This window comes from Patiria miniata, unplaced genomic scaffold, assembly GCF_015706575.1.
Source record: "Patiria miniata isolate m_02_andy unplaced genomic scaffold, ASM1570657v1 HiC_scaffold_25, whole genome shotgun sequence".
Taxonomy (NCBI): domain Eukaryota; kingdom Metazoa; phylum Echinodermata; class Asteroidea; order Valvatida; family Asterinidae; genus Patiria; species Patiria miniata.
In genome coordinates this window covers 12,511,119-12,529,541 of record NW_024037064.1, presented here as the reverse complement: position 1 = coordinate 12,529,541, position 18,423 = coordinate 12,511,119, and the positions used below count along the sequence as shown (strand labels likewise).

General features: G+C 39.1%; 1 long non-coding RNA gene across 1 annotated transcript; it reads left to right on the top strand.

The window, feature by feature from the left end:
* The first annotated feature begins 2,307 nt into the window (after positions 1–2,307).
* Positions 2,308–3,404, top strand: LOC119732777. Its single transcript, XR_005271599.1, has 2 exons — positions 2,308–2,639; positions 3,374–3,404. It is a non-coding gene; the product is annotated as an uncharacterized LOC119732777 (long non-coding RNA).
* Positions 3,405–18,423: the final 15,019 nt, after the last annotated feature.

Below are 18,423 nucleotides of genomic sequence, written 5' to 3'. Positions count from 1 at the left end.
TATTTACTAGCTACATAAGAATGCACAATCTGAACCTGTAATTAATTACATGAACTAGATTATGTTCAACTTTGGTCACAACGCCCAATGCAGGAAAGTCACACATGTCCTACGCAAACATCCTTTTCAGTTATGATCATACCTACAAGTACTGCGCAGTTAACAAAAACAAAAATACCACGTTTTAGGTAATATTTTGAAATGATGCATAATTAATTTATTTTGTCTAATATTTTTGTCTTAGCAAATGTGCACTAACGAGCTACTTGCATAAGTAAGCGATATCAAATAATTACTGCTCAGTAAATTGACAGTAATTAATACATAGTGTATGTTCTTCACATCAAATATACCTCAGTAAAATAATGGTTCTGTCCGGTCTGCTTGGTCATGTGATCATAACTGGATCACGCTACTGTCTAGCTGTCAAGCTGTGGCGTAGTTCACTGATGAGTGGTTATTCAGTAGGATGGCATAAATCTACAGAAGACCAAAAATAAAACATGGGGGAGGTATTCCTAAAAAGTTAATGTACAAACTAAAGAGGGACAATAGGAGTCCCCGATTGCAGGAAAATATACACTGCCTTGCGTGGGTTGATTATCCATTTTGACTTAGGACTTGGGATAATGGGGTGTGTGCGATTTTAATGGGCCCGAGGACCTGGGCCCAGGTCCTTGGGAGAATTCGTGTACAAAACAAAGAAAAAAAGTTGAAGTACAAACAAAAGGATCATGTCCTCATGAGTATAACAATGAGATGAGCGCGTCTGTGTGTGGGTGTGTTTGTTGTATGTAAAAATGACAAAATTATTCAGTAAACTCCTTTTAGTCAATGTAAGCATCGTCCATTTCAGTTTTCCTCATAAATATTGTACTTTCCTTCTCCAACTTGAGAACTCGAAGTGCGAAAATGATTGCCCATAGACGAAACGAAAGTAAAATTCAAGAGGGAACTCTCCTTCTAGTCACCGGGCGCGAAATTGAATGACGGGTATGCATAGCCTAATTGAATGAAGCTAGTTCAAAATTGAATGCATGAAAGTACGCAATTCAAAGTCTGCAAGCGAATTGAAGGCTAAAAGTTTTGAAATATATCATGAGAAAAACGGGCTGAGAAAAATCGTTCGGAAACGAATGCACGTTAATGAATTTGACTGCTGTTTTGCCGAATTCGGCCGGGAAAACCTATATTTGTCGTATGCATGACTGGTTGCGTTCAAAATGTTTTACCCAAATGGTTTTCACGTACCAATTTCAAAGCAGTGAAGCTCAGTGATGCATAACCAGAGGAATGTATTCAAGATATAAATAGAAAGCTTAATGTCCCTTATTAATGATAAAGCCATATGCTAATTCAGAATAAAGTTTGGTCAGACTATTATGTCCCCTTTTCTTTTTTACCTTTTTTGGAGACCCTGTATAATCATTGTGCAAATGAATCTCGGAGAAGACACTTTTTCAACCACTCTGCGGTTGTATGCTAGGGCAAGAGCAGATGTGTGGAGCGTCGCAAAGGTTAGCACCTCGGTGGGTGCTAACAAGCTTTTTGAGGATGTTCACTCTCTTTGATGTCTTCTCTGTTACTTTCTCTAGGTGCGGCCCAAACGTTAAGCTGCGGTCGAGAGTAATGCCATTGAGGACAATGGTAAGTTCCTTCTCAGCCAGCCTGTTGACTAGGTGGAAGATGGAACATACACTGTAAAACCTGATGTTTATGATCTAAACACTTGAATAAATACCAAAACGTTACACTTTTTAAACGTTTGGAGGCGTTTTTAAACTAAACTCCATTTACAATATGAACACGTTTAAATTGAACAAGGACACGTGTTTAACAGTTAAACAGCACTAGTTTATTCTTTAAACATGTTTTTATTGGAACATATGATGCGTTTATTTAAAAACGGTCGCTGTTTAAGAAGTAAACACATACATGTTTATCGGTATTTAAGATGTTTAATTTAAAAACGTACAAAGTGTTTAAGTAGCGTTTAAATTGTGTTTAGGTGTTTAATTAACCTATAAATACATTGACGCGTTTACAGCCTGTAACACTTTTTAAACACAATAACGCGTTTGTAAATATTACTGTGTTTAGGTTTTTAACATCCTAAAAAGTTTTTAAATGGCGTTTAAAGTGTGTTTAGATGTTGAACCTATGTATGCACTTACGTGTTTACATCATGTAACAAGTCTTTAACACAATAATGCGTTTATGAGGGCGCTATGTTGAGGTTTTTAACATCCTAAAAAGAAGACGTTTAAGATCAACATATGTAAAAGTGTTGAAAGTGTGGCAGGGCCAAGTTTTACTTGTAGTTTTTACTGTATTTTTTTGTAGTGTTTTAGGATAGGAGTAGGCCCCCTGAATAAATCACCCCTTTTTATTAGATGTCCCCTACCCTTTCATAGAAGTGTGTACCCCTGATTAACGTTTCCCTCTTCCCCAGTAACATGACCCCTTAGAACAATAGCCCCTTTGATAAGCCCCATGTGCTCTGCCACCCTGTAAGACCACAAGCCCCTCAGTAGCAGACCAGCAGCAGAAAGGAGAGTTGGGTATTTTATTGAGCTCCTCTCTTTCCCCTATTTCTTGGGTGTGCCCTGCGCTGTGGGTTTTGTTCTGCTCGAGTTTTGGTGAGTTTTGTTATGAAAATATGTTTTTATATGTATGTAGAATATCATCAAGTGTATTATTAAGTTTTTAGAAGTTGAAAGACCTGTCTTAGTAATAGTATTGTCTACAGCTCTGTCAAGTTTTGCACAGTTTGATCTAGTTCATTTGATGTAAGTTCGGAGGAAAAAAATTGGGTTTTCTTGAGTGGTTGATGGATGTATTGCATTGCCTTTTGATTATTAAGTTAATTGTTGATTTGATACTTTATCTTTTGACATCTGATTTCAGTATTTTGGATGGTGTTTTCTTCATTACCTTTATTGTTTTATTGTACATGTATAAAGCCAAGAGGAGTGGTTTTCCCACAGACTTCTTACTGATTAGTTTGCCATGTTTATTCATTAGTTAGACTTGTCCAAGCTGTTCGTTTACTGTAGATTTGCTTTTCCTTTATTTTGTATTTAGCCACCTGTTCCATTTAGTTATTCTTATCTGCTTTGGACCTGTTCAAGTTTACTGTTCAGGAATGTTGAATTACCCCCTTGGTGATTAGTCCCACCTGGCATTCAGAAGACAGGGACCACTGTTTATCTTGCTCATTAGGTATTCACGAGAAATTTTAGTGTTCTTGGCAAGACTGTATAGTAGTTCCACATGGCATTGTTTATATTACTTTAGACCTAGTGTAGCTTGAGTTGTTTGCATTGTTTACTGTTTCTTATTATGTTCTTTACTCTCTTATCTTGTTTTACAGATTTTCTGCCAGAAGTGTCTTTAAGGTCTACTTATATACACACTGTGTTGGTTTTTAACTCGGTTTAGGTCTTTGGTTTAAGTTGGTTTTTAAGTTTCTTTAAGTCTTTGGTTTTTTTTAGGTTTAAGTTTTGGTTTTTAGTCTTTGCTCTTACTTGATTTTCGTGGTCTTGGTTTTATAGTTATCTGGTCATTTTGAAAGTTCTTGTAAATAAATTCTTTTTGTTTGTTTTTTGTTCGAAATCTAGAATTGTGTCCCTTGTCCCTATTAATTCAGTCTCCTCGCGACTTTTCTCTTCAAAGATCCTGAGTTTAGTTTAGTTGTAGTAGTTTTAGTGCGAGTTCCCCATAGTGTGTCATTTTTCCAGGTTACAAACGCACGTTTGTGACTGTTCAGTCCATCCAATTTTTTTCAAATTGGTTTTCCATTCGCATGTGCATACAATTGCCAAGCCTCGTGAGAAATACATTACATCGTGTAGCCTTTGACATGCCATGTTGGGCCTAGAATCAAGTTTGTCACAATGATTGGTGTTTGAAGAGAAAGTTATCCGTGATCGACGAAAGCAAACCAACATGTACATGATAATCTTGTACCTTGAAGGTCAAACCCTTCTTACAATAATCATAAATCTGTCACTGAAATGTCAACTTCCAAAATATATTTTGTTTTGTTATTCTAATAATTAAAATATATTTCTAATAATTAAAAGAAATGGCTTAAAACGTGCTTGTGACATCGACAAAAAAATTCGGTGTGTTAATTACCTCATTTTTTCAAATTCACTCATCAATTTATATGTCGTTACATGTATTTACTTCTTGTGGTCAATTTACAGTACCGTTATATCCAAAATGCACACGGAAAGACTTTTGCCAGCTCAATATATAGCTAAATATACAGTATATATTCAGCTATAAAACAAAAAATTAACTGAACCAACTTTAAGAAGTCTATTTGAAGTACGATGGTGCAGTTTGAAGAAATCAATCGGCTGAAAGATTTATACTAGCTGTACTCTCAGTCTGTCCTTGTAATGGATGTTCCGTCACTGAAGGTTGTCGCTGACTTAATCTGGTTCCCAGACCAAAAGATTCTGACTATTCCTGATGAATCTTAGGTCCGGTAGCCTCCGGTAATACAATGTATTACAATTTACGTCACGTGACTAAAACGGGAGGAATTCCTCCTTTTTCCGAAAAGTTCCGAAGATTGCCGAAGTCGTTTCGTCGACAATCGGATAGCGCCCGAGTAATTCCGAGTATATAATATAGGTTTAATTAACTGCTAATTGCTTATTAATTTGATTTTAAATGAGTTGATAATTAATATTCATTGTTTTCATTTAGAAAACCTGAAATTCAACGACGATTTTGTGCATCAAATATACTCGGATCGTACGGGCGAACTTTTTGCTGCGTCATGTACAATTTTGAATTTGACGACCGTTACCGATATTTTCCAAAACTCGGGCTTCATTCGGTTCCGCTTGCTAACAGTGCTATTTGGTTCCTTAAATTTGAAGATTCCAGATCAACATTAGTCAATGTTATCTTACAAAAACATCAAACTGTATTATCATATGCATAACTGTATGATATTACGAAGCAAGTGATTTATTTAACAATTTGATCAGAACATTGAAAGCTACAAGAGAGAAAGCGAAATCGGAAACGAAGCCGCGCTTTGAAACAGGGCCATTAATGTCGTCATGCTTATTCTTAGCCACGGAGGCTGCCTGACCTACAATTTAAGACGTGAGCGTCGGGAATAATTGTCAGGTCTGGGAACCAGACTATCGCTGACTTGCACTAAAATGATGGACACCAACCAAAGATTGAAAGGAAAATTATGAGTGCAAATATTCTGTATTAAAGACAAGGAGCATACAAGAATTGGCCAAAACATGGGGGCCTGTATGTTCATGACACTGGTTTACTTTATCCATCATTTCATGACCAGTGTTATACTGATGATACACAATCATCTTCTTCAATGACTGGAGGAGGGGGACACAACTGTCTCCCACAACTTCCATTTCCCCCCATTCGGGGCCTACTAATCCACTCCTACCCAATAGTTGGTGTGCAAAATACTGCTACAGCTAAATATATCGACATGTTAATTTGGGGACTGGACATACATGTAAACATTGTGGGTACATTTAAATATTTATTTTCATAGTAAATGTACAAAAATAATGTCATTATGATGATTGGAATTTATCCACACTGATAAGACTAACACCATCGCGTCCATGCTGTCCCATGGACGATGACTTACCTTGAAGCAGCACAACCAGCAGGATAGCCAGACCTACAGTTTGTCTTCATGAAAATGTGTCGAGAAAAAAACATGATGGAGGAATGGTCTCACCGGTCATGCCAGTCAGCCTGAAACTGAAAACAAAGACAAATTGTATTAAAAATTAGATGACTAAATCTTTTGAAATCGCCATAGTTTTACTAAGTAGGCCTGCATGGATGGATGTTTGTAACGTGAACACATAAAATGTTAGGGCCTATATGCACATGTACATGCATTCACAGCGCATGTGCATGCACATCAGTTTAATGCACATGTAAAAAGTTATGTACATGCACATGTACATGGACACAGTGCCAGTCTAAATACAGCGCTAGTGCTAGTACTTGGGCAGTTTCAGGGAAAAAATTTGATTCAGAAACCAAGTCGTCCAGAAAATGTAAGGCCTATCTCGTGATTTCCAAGACGGAACATATAGAACTGTGATCAGAGAAACAACTTTTAAGAGTTCTAAACTGACCTGTACCTATTTCAATCGCTCCCGATAAACAAGGCACATAAATTGAATAAACTGCATGAGTGCATTGACCATCCATGTTAACCATGTTAACTGCGTATAAACTAATGTTATTCCGCGGTGACGAAACCTGCACAGCCACACGAACTTTGGACGGATATATTTCACTTATTTCGACGGTACAGAAGAACCTCAGACGTTTCCACTGCACAAAGACTACTGTATTATTCTGAAATGGATATAAGAAAAATACTGACATTGTTAAAACAGGCTGTTTCTGGTTCGCAAAACATCGTTACACCGAGCAACAATGATGGCGGACATAACGAAGTTTGAAACTGTCAGCGCGCCGCGGGGGGCATTGTCACAATGCGCATGTGTGTAAGTATCGCAGGATGTTCAATTACTAAACACGACGAGCCGTATCTGGCGCGCGCGATATGAATTGTTCACTTTGTACAAGGGATGTACATATACAGTGTATGCGTTACGTGTATGCACGGATTACAATCGCGATTGTACTAATGTACAAGATGGCACAGCAAAAATTAAAACTGGTGGCCGGGTAAGGATAATGCTTTCAACCTTTAGACATCCACATTATAGTGTACTTCGTTTAGGAAAATCTGTTTAAACATTAATACAAATACTACATTGCACGTTTCACATGTCAAAATATCTCATACTGTCCATGATTATCGCATTTATTATTAGCCTTGGTCAAGGCGCTAGTTGTTAATCATCCGGCCGTAGCGCGGTAAAAACGATATTTTCGCTAGCGCTATGCATGCAGTCATTATGTCTATGCATGCAGTGCATTGAAAATACAGCGCGAACAGCGAACTCACGCGGCCACAATTTTTATGCAAATCAGTTTGACTCAATCTAGCGCCTTGGTTCAATCGTCCATGCGAGGTTTGGGGGATGGTGCTCATTATGTTAATAGCCATAGCTGACCTTAAATGTCGTTTTCTTATTGGTCGATCGTTGTGTCGGAACTTGCATAGTGAAACGTGGCACCGTACATAATCCATACACGTACACGTTGTGTGTCTCTGCACACGGCACCAATGCACACAAACTGTGGTTCCTGTCACGTCCGCAAAAGGTGAATGGCCGCAAATAATTTGATGACGTCCGGATTTGTCAAGGTGTGATTGGACACTCCACATATTAGCCCTGCCTACACTTATCTGTAGTCGCATACGAAGTCGTGCGCTAGAAATCCAGCGCAAAATAAAGAAAAACATAAGCTTTTGCCGACGATTGAACCATTACAAATCAAAGGATGCATTCACCTAATTCTGCCGGCTTACATACAACGAGTGGCAAAACCATCAAAGTCCAGTGATGCAGTAACGCGGTCATACAAGAGACAACGCACAGCATCAATTGCAGCATTCAGGCAAAGTATTAGCAAGGGGTCAACTGCTGTGCAGCATGCTGATGAGGTTCAAGCACTGCCTGCCAACGACATAGCTGAGCTTGCTAAGTATTGCAAGCACAAGCCCATAATTCGCTCGTACCCCTGCCCTGCAAACAGGACGCTGGTCAGGGCTGACGCATTTGAGCTCTCATTGGATAGATTTGCGTGACCTGTGACGTAGAACGCGTCACACAAACTAGCTTCCGGTGCCCATCAAGCATAGCGCGGGCTATAGCTGCATGCGAAGGTCAATCTGTACTTCCTTCACAAGATTCTGTGAAGCTCATCAGCCCTGACCAGCGTCCTGTTTGCAGGGCGGGAAGGTACGAACGAAAAGCCAATATCAGCAAACACAACTCTGGCCATGATGCGTGATTACCATCTAGCATGGGAGCACCTAAGAAAGCTTAGACGGTGTGAATGAATTCATTGCAATACGTACACTTACGTGTATTCAATTTCTTTGACGTTTTTCCCCCTTCAGTACTGGACTTACAATTCTGACACTGATAAAATTCAAACAACATTTCATAAATTTACCCTTTTCTGCAGATACTTTCCTGATACCTTTCAGATTAGTTCCGAGCGCAAGATGCAACAAACAAGGGACGCGCTCCTAAAGGACAATCTGCGGGGTACGACGGTACAAGTATTGTATCACAGCTCAACAGCAGATGGCATCAAAAGAATTGCTGTTCCCTTTGTTTATGTCAATGACTTATGCATCATGGTGACTGATTACATTGAACGCTTGAACAGGTAAATTAATTAAAATTAGTTGTCTAGCAACTCTAAAACTTAAACCGTTCTTAAGGACATTGCAAATACAATTCATGGGAACAACAGAAATTACATGAATCAGTGCAGATGTGCAATGTACACTATTGGGTAAATAAGTACTTCATGTTGTTTCAAAAGAAGCATAGTAATTTTAACTACATGTAAGTGATTTTCTTGTGGTATGGTTTAATGACCATGCATGTGAAAGTCATGAAATGACTGCATTCAGCCCTGGTTAATATGGAATCTGAGTGTGGGTTTATTTTTGTCTTTTCTAGCACTGGCCTCCTTACATGGCACGACGGCCTAATACCACATGACGAGATGTGGGTAAAAATTGGCGGGGATAAGGGTGGCGACACCTTCAAAATGGAGTTCCAGATGGTCAATGTGGAAAAGCCAAACTCACTGGAGAACACAGTAGTTTTTGCTTGCTTTGAAAGGAATGACTCCCTTGCAACTTGCAGAACACCCTCCCCCCATTTTGGACCAGGTTGCAGCACTGTCAACAACAAAGTGGCGGTAGGTGAACACAAATTTAGGAAACAGGCTTTCATAATAATTTTGCATACAGGCACATGTTTGTACTTTTTAAACCAACAACCCACAATTGCATTAATTTCTTCATTTCAGAAATCACTCAAACCGTTTACTCGGCGATGGAGACTACGAGCTGTTGACAAAACTTTACGGCATCAATGGTTGCAATGGTAAGTGCTTTAATTCAAATAAATATTAAGATGCAAATTTACAAGACATACAACTACAACATTCTACTCGAGTACAAAATTGTACATGTACAATGTGCATACATGTATTAACATGCATGATAACATGCAATTCATACATGTATATTCATGTACATGTACACATTGAGCATGTACGTCAAAACTAATTACATGCACACATACACCTACATGTATATGTATTTAACAGGTACACATGTACTTGCATGTTGCAAGCATTGCTTTATCATTACCCCCTTTTTTAATTTACATGTAGCAAGACACTGTTGTCTAGATTGTACGGCTAGTAAAGAGGATATGCAGCAGCCGGAACATGAGAGAGACCCTTCCAAACAAAGGACACTGCAACTCCTCAATGAACATCACGAGGCATTCACTGCGGATGGAGCCAGAAAGCATAGATCTAAAGACGTGTCTTTCAGTGTCGTGAACCAGCCAATGTTGCAAATTGAAATAGACCATGTAAGTTCAATTTTAAATGCCAGAGGGACAGTGACGTAAGTTAAACTCTTATATTGAAATAGCTTGCTCACAAATGTATCAGTTGATGTACATGTACACTTCCAACTTTTTTCCAACTACATGTAGTATTTATATTACTTGATGTCATTTTTGCAATTGTACAGGTAGTCGTTCCAAGCCTGCACATCTCGCTTGGAGTATTCAAACAGATCTTTGATCTTTTTGAGAGTGCCTGTCATGACCTTCATGTTCAACTCCTCAAACTAAGGGATGTAAATGATGAAATGAAGGAAGATCCAGTCACCGAGCTATCCAATTATGCAGCACAAATATCAGCAGAAAACAAACGGCTGGAAAATTAATCACAACAGCTTGCTGATAAACGTGCAGCCCTTGAAGATCTGGAAGAGGAGCTCCCACTGCACGTGCAGGAGTTGGTGCGTACCCTGTGTACATCTATACACTGCAGATGCAGAACATCATTACTTGCAATGCACTTTCATACATGTGTTTGTTTTTCACTGAACTCACATCACATGACCATTCCATGTGCATGTATGGATTTCATGTATTACTTTCAGACAGGAACATGACGCTGATAAGGCGGAGCTAGAGTACGCCTCGAGGCCTGTTGCAAGCAACTTGGACAAGGTTTTGTCAACATTCAAAGTTCAGCACCAGGCCTATCACGGCACATCATTCATTGGCAATCACGTGCACAGATGTTGCAAGGTACATATTAGTATTTTCAACTTTATCATTGTAGCCTTGATAGTCCATGATGTGCTATTGTTATGCCAGTGGCCCACATTTTCCACCACATTTATCATTTCAGCCGGAGGTCATTGAAATGTTGTCAAGTATGCCAAAACAGCAGGTCGAGAAGCACATCACTGACGACATCCCCCTGGCTGCACAGGAACGACTGCGACGTCAAGCAGCAACTACAGGACACAACTTTAAGGAAGTGCTCTTGAAGTTTGCTGATGCTCACCAAGGCATGAACCATTCCAATCAGATGACCACTGGAGACATTTGTCGACTGGGTATGATCACATTTCAATTTGGGCTACCATTGAGATGCATGTGGATGAGTAAAAATTGAATTCATTTCAGTTATCTTCAGTAGATTAGTATATATATTTGGGACAGAAGATCACATTTAAGGTTGGGAATTCAGAGGAGATTCAGAGGAGAATACAACTTGCATGGGCAAAATTCGGCAAGTTGAGTTACATATTCAAGGACAGAGAAATAATGCAAAAGATGAAGCGTCAACTCTTCGACCAGTGCATCATCCCAGTTCTAACATATGGCGCTGAGACTTGGGCACCTTCAAAGAAATCAGAGCAAAAATTGCGAGTCACTGTACGGGCAATGGAAAGGATAATGATTTGGGTCACAAAGAGAAACAGAATAAGGAACGAAGATCTTAGAAGAAAGACAGGGGTGCAAGACATAAAAGTTGAGATCAAAAAATCTCCAGGTTCAGGGTGGGCTTGGGGATGCTGAATGAGCAAGGAGGAGAGCTGCTACACACGGAATTTAATAGAACGGGACGAATTGTACATGGCATCCGGGACGATCTCCAGAAACTGCTCTCTATAATGAAGCGACATCACACCAGCACCACTCCGGAGATTCGGGCCAGCGTCATGAAAACCTTCAAATGAAAGTCAAAAAAGGAAGAATATATAAGTAACGTTTCTACAATCTGTATTTTAGGGAACAGAAACAAAGTCATAACGTACGAGAACTAAATTTATCGGACATGAGCATGCAGCACACACACCCACACACACACGTGTTTTGAGTGAACATGTGTACGTATTAAGTATAAATACTGTACAGCACAATGTATTTTCTAAAATGAAAGGAAGTCAGAATTTGTTACCAGGTGTGATGATAAAGTCCCAGGTGAGGCTTTCAGTAGTCCCTCAGCAATAAGAAATAATAATGTACCGCAAACAAACTGGAATAAAAAAGAATCCAATGTACATTCCATTTAATAGCTTTATAAATGTATAACTATTTACTATTTGCTTTTGGATGATGGATAATCAGATAGTGCAGTCTTTGTGGACTCAACACGGAGCTGTTACAGTGCGAATTCCAAGACTGTACGCCTGCATAGATGAATATTTTACACTGTTGTATACCGGTATAGCGGAATAATAATTGACTGTCATACTTGAATTTGAAAGACATTCATGATTTAATGTAGTTTTCATCATTTTGTCACATAATACATCATTTTTTTTGTTTCTGTGTCCTGAACGATATTTTATGCTGGTCTTTGACAAATTAGGCCCTACATGTAAACTGTTATTGTTAATTAAACGTAACCCATGCCTTTCATTGCACTGAGTTTTAATAATCTGACCAGAAAAACCAAATATGTAGGCCTACAAAACAACATGTAGCTTTATTACAGTCGTCCCATTGACCATGTGAGAGTATAGGCTACAAACAAACCCTAGTATCATGCCTATTATTTTTGTTAGCTTGATATAAACATCCGTAGTCACGAGCTCGATGCGCTGGAAATCTTAAAGCAGCATAACGTTAATTACTGTAATTTGCAATGTGAAAAAAATGCATGTACATGTACTAGTAATAAGGAATCTTTTGTAATGTATTGTTTGTAGGCCTAGGCCTATATGTAGGTAGGCCTAAAAAGCCATGTTAATAAATTTGATGCAGCTTTGACCATGTTGACATGGTTGACGGAGGGAAATATGCTATTATTTTTCGTGTTTTTATTTTACATGTTTGGATCCCGAGTTGAAGGTTTAATAAACTGTGATTAGGGTGAAAGCATGCCCAACCGAAAATGAAGGTCAGCACATGGGCTTATTGCCGACCATACTACATATGTCTACAGCGATTGGGATCTAACATCTAAAATGCCCACACCGAAGGCTGGAAGGACTTCTTAGCTCGTTTTCATTAAAATTATGTGTTCTTTCTGACCGTTTCTTGAGAACCGTTAGTAACAAGGCGCGAACAAACCCATGTGACTACGCACTTGCATCAGCATTTAAACAGCGTACGCACTCTTAAATAAAATCATTGTGGGGTCAGAAAAATTATTATTTATGATGATAACCTCAATGAATATGAATGTTGTGCTGTTGGATTCTATTATACTTTTGTTTTTGAAAGGCTGCGCACTTTCGTCAACGGTCATCGCGTAAACGAAGCGTCATGCATAAACAGAATGACGTCATACACATGACCGGAGAGTTCGAACGACAGAGGGCGCACTTTATAAACGGGCGAAACAGCCGTGAAGAAGCCATGCTGCTTGAGAGGTAAACGCATTGTAAAGGTCCACTTGGCGTCACCTCTTTCACACTGTAGTTGTCCTTTGGAGGAGCATAGGCATTCCCACATCGCTGAGGTCAAGCAGCTGTACGAAAGGAGAGGGACCAAGTGCAGCAAACGTCTGGCAGTGTTCCACACCACACTGGTATTGTAATTGCAATGAGTGTCAATGTGGCTGCAGGTCTGGTATTTTGCTTCTCAGCCATTATACATACACAAGAGAATATGATAGTAGTGCTGGAGAGATCATTTCTTTGTATAATACCACGCGACACTTTTGAAATATTCCGTATTTGTGTTATATCTAATGCACACCTTCATCCTATGGGACGCTGTTTAATGAGGACGATCATGGCCAGTAACGGACAATAAGGTGGCGCTCTTCTAGGAGGCATTTTGCCGACGTTTGCGGGACGTATACAAAGGGCACTCGTGAAATAAATGCACTTGGCAAAAGGGCACTCGTACAAAAATTTGTTTTTGGAGTGCCACCAAATCTCGTCCGCCAAACGCTCGGCATGCACTTAAAAGTTGGTATTTCAAATTGGCATGAAACGGGTTCACAGACTTTTACAAATAACAATAATATAACACAGAAATTCAGTTTCAAAATATTTGACAAAACAATAACTGAAGAATTCAGCTTCAGGATTTATCTTTAAAATGACAGGTTGATCTTGTCATCTTGACATCGTGCAAGTTTTAATACCAAAAGCTAAAATTTTGCCTTTTAATGAATTTGTGCGAACCTATACTTGTACATACTAAACGAGTAAATTGATCTGATTTCAACTAACTAAAAATTAATGCACTTTTCTTTAGGTATAAGACTTCCATGGGTACTTTTATTATAATTTAAAATAATTAGGAAATCTTTTATAATGTTAGATATCAGACAATTATAATCCACTGGTCCTATTTTTCTCTCCTAAAGGATCCCATAATCCTCAGTGAACTGAATGTCCGCACACACCTGGGAAAAAATACCTCAAAAGGTGTAAACAACACGTTTTGGTGGCTCTGCAGGCGCCAGCTTCTCTGCAGCGGTTGCATTGGTACAATGGATGAGAGGAAACATTATTCATAAAAAGGGTAAGTACCCTCCCTTTCTTGTGTCTCACAACATAATGATAATTATGCACACCTAAGAAGGACAGAACTTTCACCGGTGCAATGTTACAAACGGTCCCATGCCACAGAGTGACGAGGGACAAAATTCAACAACAACATTTAAATGATGACGCATTAATACGGCTGTGAGAGTAATGCCCGATCCTATTGCCGTATAATATATTTAACCTAGCCTTTATCAGGGGAAATTTAGATTCTTTTTTTTTTCATTCGCCATGTTCTGATTTACAAAAAAAACATTGAGTCACATATATGTGCATTGAACAACGTGGAAGCAATGCATGATTGACTATCTTCTTGCTTTGATATTTTTTTTCTGAATACAATAATAATCTACGACGAATTTCATTTGTGGGTCAATCTATAAATCAGGGGTCTAATACTAAAATTTGCCGTTTGTTTTATAACTAAATGAAAAATGTATACACATTAATGATATTTTATGTGTAACAAACTTCGATTACGTTGCATAATGCATTGATAAAACCTACGAATATATTTTCTATTTAAATCCTGTTTTGGTTAAAAATAAGCCGAAAATCATAATATTTTCGGCTAAAAAGTGAGACAAAAATATAGTCTCAAAATATTTTTGTCTTCTTAAAAGGTAAAGTATGTAATTTTGTAGGTCAAAATGATAGATGTACTAAATCAATTTCAACATGAGATACATTTTGAAAGAAACAAATGTGTGAAGATGTGACATGGTGCTCCCCAATATTATGGTTTCACATGTAACATTTGGTGTCCCTGTTTCGTGCAAACAATGCTGCTGTGTGTAAAGTGTCTTTCAAGGTCACACTGCTTACTTTTCCTTGGTACTTTACAAATTCTGTCCATTAAATAAAAGCGTAAAGCAACAACACAGCAATGCTAAGAAACAAAAATATATGACAATTTTTAACATTTGTAAAATTTTACACGTAACATGGAGTCCTGTGGTGTCCCAGTTACGTGTAAAGCCTAGTGTTTTGAATATTCAACATGACATGAATTTCTTAAGGATCTTCTTTCTGTTCAAAAGGCTTGCAATTCACCATCCTTTTGGAGGTAAATAGACCTTCTGTTATGAAAAGCAAGATTGACCATAACTAAAACAACTTAAAAGGTTTTCAGGCCTTTTTAATTCAATATCCAAATTTGGACCCCAAATTTATAAAATAATCCATGTGTCTAGAACAAATTATTTTGTTTGTGCCAAAAAACAGAATCGCTCACGCGGCTGAAATCTCTTATAAATAAATACATTTAAAAAAATGTAAACAATATGCTGACACAGTTCTTTTGTTCGATTGACATTGACCTGACCTTCTATTGGCTGTTTATTTTAAAATTCTCGTATCTAAGGGAACTTCGATCCTATGAACTCTATTGTCTCCTGTTCCCTGTAATACCAAATCTATTTTGCGAGTAAACGGGATTCTCTGTCTTTTCAACAGCCACCATAATAGGGCCCATTTAGTCCGCAAATAAACTTTAAAGGTCCCTTAAGCGGCGCAAGTCGAAAACATTGTGGGCAAATATTTTGTATGTAAATTTATATTGTCTTATAAATTTGGTGAAACTTTGATTCTTCTTTTTATCATTCGCCATCACTAAATTATCTCTAGTTCTGAGTTGCAATGAAAATTTACTTTTGGACTGGACCAGATGTTCTTTTCTTTTTAAAAGCGCTGCTAATTAAGAAACCACCTCAGATCAGGAACACTGGAAACCCTCATTCTTTAAGACTTGAACCTGACCAAACAGGCGTAAAACCAACGTTTGATGTACGCCGCAACACACACAGCGTTTCAAGCTTTGAATTGACTCAAAACGTTTAGTTAAGAGACTTTTGTGTAAAAGTTCTTCACTTGTAATTTTAAAATCGTTACATAACAATTTGTGATCCTTGCAGTCTTGGGTGTTCTCTTTAAAATGATTTGCAAACCGTCAAGTTCAGGTCATGAGAGACTGCATAAAAACCTAATGATATGCCTGCTAAAGATAGTCATGTATTAAAAAGAGAAAGGAAGTAGAAAAGCTTGCAACCGTGTAAAAAGAAGTAAGTCCCATTTGTATGCATTGAACAACATGGAAGCAATGCACGTTTGACTATCTTCCTACTTTTATTGATTGTTGTTTTTCCCCCAATGCTTAGGCGAGCCCTCAAATTAGAATCCCTCCCCGGACCGTTTGGGGTTGAGCCCGCCCAGTATGTTGAAGGGATTGGGACCTTGCATGGAACCGATCGGCCTGGATTAACTCCACCAGGCTTCTGCACCGTGGCTCTGGCTCATTACAAAGAAACCAATTTGCGACGCGCTAATCCTCCAGTAGGCAACAATGACTGTGATGAGCTTCATAGATGTTGCCGCTGGTAATCCCAGCAGGCCGAATAATCCTCCAACAATGGCCAGACTTCAATTTATGTTGCCTATTGTGAAACCCTGAGTCACTAGTTTGGACCGATTGGGGCGTCACGCTTCAGTGACCGGGTGGCTTCTGGCTTCGTACCGATTGGGGTGAAAGAAATTATCATACCGGACCCGGTACCCGAACGGTCTGTTATCTGATGGCTCGCCTTAACAAATTACACATCAATTGCAAACGTGTATTCCTATCTTCCTTTAATGTGCAAATAATGGTAAAGGTGTATTGAATATTACTTATCTTGTTTGTGCGCAAGAAACAAATCGGTCTCGCGTGTATAATTCTTGTATAGAAAAATTGAACGCTGTACACACAGTTCTTTTGTTTGCCATTTGACGTCGCCTCCTAGCTATAGGCTACGAATTTTAATCTTACCGTATCTAGGGGGACTTTGATCCATCGAATACCAATCTATTGTGCGAGTAAACGGGTTTTCCCGTCCTTTCCAGTTCTATTGCTGCCTATTTAGTCAGCTCTAGAACTTCGACAAATCCTTGTGAGCCGGGGCAAGACTGAGACATTATCAACGTATTCGTATCCACTTTGCAAACAGGCCTCCTTCACGGCACACGGAAAGCCCTCAGGCTTTCATACATGAATCTGACCAAAAAGACAATTATATATATTCTTACAGCATTCTAACATGTTTCGAAAAGTTATTCCCGGGCACAAAACCGCCTGGCCTTCACTTCCGGTGTTACCGGAAGTGCAATAAAATGAATCTAATTCGAAAACCGAAGCATTTTACTACAGACAATTACATTATGGATGTCTAAAAATTAATGTGGCCTGACGTTGCGAACTTAGCAAGTTCTTCTTCAGAGGCTAAAACAGAAATGACAGAGGTACATACATTAACATGGGGGTGCACACAAACATGCAGGGATGAGAGAAGAAACACAAAAGGAGGATTAGGTGGGAAAGGTGTGGAAAGATGCAGGGGAGGGTGGATGAGAGAACAAAGAAACAAAGGGAGATGGCAAACCACAAGGGGTCTGGTATGAACAGGGGAGGGACCAGAAAGGGGAAGGATCAAAGGTCACAGGGAGTGGGAACGGACAAAAGAGTGTGGGAGTGAAGGGGGATTATGCGGGGGGGGGGGGGAACAGTATGGAGGTGGAAAGGGATGAAAGATGGGGAAAGATGGGGAAACACAAACAATGAAGACCAGGTGGATTATCTGTAACAGAAGACAATGGAGGAAGAAAAATATTAATCATTTCCAAGTTGGATGTTGAGACCATGTGGTTGAATAGTTCGAAGACGATTCATCCACACTTTCTCTATGCTGAGGCGAACTGAGTCCTTGCGATGGCCAAGAGATTCAATGCCCAGCAAAATCATATCAGAAATGGAGTGGTTAGGCAGGTTGAAGTGATGACCAACAGGGGTGTCTAGTTTCTTGGTGTTGACCGTTGACCGGTGGGCATAGAAACGCTTCTTGAGCGTATTCTTATTCTCACCTACATACTGCACTCCACAGACCCTGCAAGAAATAAGATATATGACATTAGGGGTGTTACAAGTGATGTTACCAATGGTTCTGTGGGTAGTGACAGAAGAGTGGCCAGAAAAGGAGTCAGACTCCTGGATATGAATCTGGCAGACAACACATCTGGAACTGCACTTGAAAGTACCATGCTGGGTGGGAGGGGATGCATCTAAGGATGGGACTAAGGATGGGACATTATGGAAGTGTTAAATGAGTAATATCTAACACAAAAAAGCATAGTTTTAATATCTGCCGACAGGACACCCTGTAGCGGAACATCGAAAAGAATGTATTCTCTCCGGTCAGACTCAGTCCAGACTGTAGTCGATTTTGTTTGACTCGTGACTCGGCTTTGACTCGTGGTATTTAGACTTGGTCAGCTCGAACTCGGCTAGTGACTGACTCAGACTAGCTTTCGGACTCAAATCGAGTCCATAACAGAACTGTTTAGTCTTGAAAAACCTTTAAATTGTTTTAAAATTGTTCTACCTC